This window comes from Olea europaea, chromosome 6 (assembly GCF_002742605.1).
Source record: "Olea europaea var. sylvestris chromosome 6, O_europaea_v1, whole genome shotgun sequence".
Taxonomy (NCBI): Eukaryota; Viridiplantae; Streptophyta; class Magnoliopsida; order Lamiales; family Oleaceae; genus Olea; species Olea europaea.
Window position 1 is genome coordinate 25825390 of NC_036242.1, and position 2876 is coordinate 25828265.

Consider the following 2876-nt stretch of genomic DNA (forward strand, 5'->3'; position numbering starts at 1 on the left):
TCAACTTCTAAACCTCTTTCTTACTCCTTGGTATTCCATTGCTGCCAAAGCTTGAATCTTATTGGGGTTTGCCTCAACTCTCCAGTGAGTGATCATGAAAACCAAAAATTTTCCCGAAGCTACACCAAATACACACTTCTCTGGGTTGAGCTTCATCTTATATTTTCATAGGGTGACAAATACATCTTCGAGGTCGGATATGTGCTGCTCTATCTTCTTTCTCTTTACTACCATATCATTAATGTAGGCCTCAATATTTTCCCTATCAAATTAGCAAAGACTTTGTTGACGAGCCTCTGATACGTTGCCCCACATTCTTCAACCCAAACGGCATGACCCTATAACAGTATATGGCAGAATCAGCCATGAAGGAAGTCTTCTCGTGGTCTTCCTCGGCCGTGAGGATCTGATGATATCCTGAGAATGCATCAAGGAAGCTGTACAGCTTATGTCCAGATGTACTATCCATGAGGTTGTCGATCTTGGAAAGCGAGTAGCTGTCCTTAAGGCACGGCATGTTGAGATATGTGAAATCAATGCAAACCCTCCATTTTTTATTAACCTTCTTCACAAGGACAACGTTCGCGAGCCAATCAGGGTATTGGACATTTCATATGAACCTAACTCTGACAAGTTTACCAACCTCTTCCCAAACGACCTCTCGCCTTTCTGGTGCAAACTGTCTCTTCATCTACTTAATTGGTCTGGCCCCTGGACTTATGTTCAGCTTATGGACTACGACCTCGGGGTCTATCCCCGACATGTCTTCAACCTTCCACGCAAAAACATCAATGTTGCAGGACATACAATTGATGACGTTCGCCCTGAGGCTGGCATTAAGATCCCGACCAATAGTCACTTTTCTCCCATGCTCGAGCTCAACCACTTTCAATTCCTCAATTGGAGCAAGCATGTCCCTATGCTCGAGCTCGAGGTCTGACAATGAAAGTTGCATAACATCGACGCTTATTACTCGGATGCTGGTAACGTAGCACTGTCTTGCTGCTGTCAGGTCTACTCGTACCATTCCAATGCCATAACCTTTTGGAAACTTCCTGGCGAGGTGGAAAGTGGACACAATGGCTTGGATCTTATTAAGCAGCGACCTTCCCAAGATAACGTTGTAAGCTACAGACTCTAATTGAAAGGATGTGATCTCTGTCACCTGTGTTTTATCAGAACCCAATGTTAGTTGAAGCTCGACGATATCTTCTAGGACAATGACTCCACCACCAAAACCTTGAAGATGAGTTCTTACTACCTTGACCTGGCTAGGTGAGATCCCCATCTTTGTAAAAGCCTCATGAGGGAGTATATTTGTTGTACTCCCATTATCGATCAGAATCCTCTTTACCTCAAAGTTGGCCACAATTGCAGAGATAACCAAGGCATTGTCGTGAGGATCTAATACTCCTTCCAAATCCTTTGTTCCAAAAGTAATTTCCTCAAGTTTATCATGGAATTCCTTCGAAGCACGAGCATGTTGTCAAGCATACTGCTTCTGTCCATTATTTATGTCTCCCCCAGACGTTATGCCTCCAATGATGATATTAATGGTCTCTGTCGTGGGCTAACCACTTCTTTCGACATCAAACACTTTCCGCTTACCATGGTCATTCCTCAGGCATTCGTTTGATAAGGGCCTCAATCTCGCAAGGATTTACAATCCTTTGTCATATGCCCATGATCTCGGTGAACTCATAATACTTGCTCCTGTCTCTGGTGTTAGGGGGCGATTTCATTCTTGAAGGCCACTTCAGTTCTTTCATATCCTTGATCTCCATTAAGATATTAGCCTTGGAGGTGTTAAACCGGGTAAGAGGCCCTGGTGACACTTCATTCCTACGCTTATCTCGAGGATGCTCTTGCTGATAAATGGAATCATGTTGCCTTTATGCTCGACATTCTCGCGAGGTAGACCAACTCTCCTCATATTCAATGTTTCCTCCATATGAATATACTTTTTAGCTTAGGTAAGGAGCTTGGTCACTGTCTGCGACGAAATTTTTGATAAGGACATTTTAAAGGCCTCACACCTTATGGCATAGGTGAGGGTGGAGATAGCTGTGGTAATGTGAAGGTCGAGTATTTGGAGCCTTTCTTTGTTAAACCTTGTCATGAAACAACATAGGGTTTCGTTCTGCCCTTGACGAAGTTGCATGAGAGAGGCCACATTCTTTTTGATGCGCTTGCTACTTACAAAGAAGGCTGAGAACTTATCAGCCAAGTCTGAGAATGAGGCTATGAAATTAGGCTCCACTGTTGAGAACAATCCCTAGCAGCGTTTGTCAACATTTGCGGGAAGGCCTTGCACATTACCTAATCTGGTGCCACCTGCAAATTCATTACATCGGTATACACATTGAGGTAATTGATCGAGTCGATCTTCCCATCATATTCTTTAATACGAGGACACTTGAATCTGTTAGGCAAAGGATATGATAATATCTCTAGCGTAAATGGAGTATTTGGGGTAAACCTCGTTTGCCCTCGAGTATTTCGAAGCAAGCCAACTGTAATCCCTTTTTGAATAATTCGGGCAATCTTACCGAAATCCATAGTCACTAATCTCAAGCCCGAGGCTATATTATGGACACCCGAGGTTCCTACTCCACCTTTGCCAGTTACTGGGTTCGATGCTCGGGCTCGAGCATCATTCATAAAACCACCATGATCTGTTGGTACTGGTGATGGATGCGAATTTCTTTGACTCAACAGCTGAGTTAGCGTGGCCACCTATTGTCAGAGCTCTTCAAAAGCTCCAGTTGTTACGACTGCCGGCTGGGGCGTGGGTATTTCTAACGACTCTTCTTGAGGAACAAGTTGACCTTCAAGAGGATAAGGGTTGGGAACGGATGAGCTTGCCAGAGAAAGAC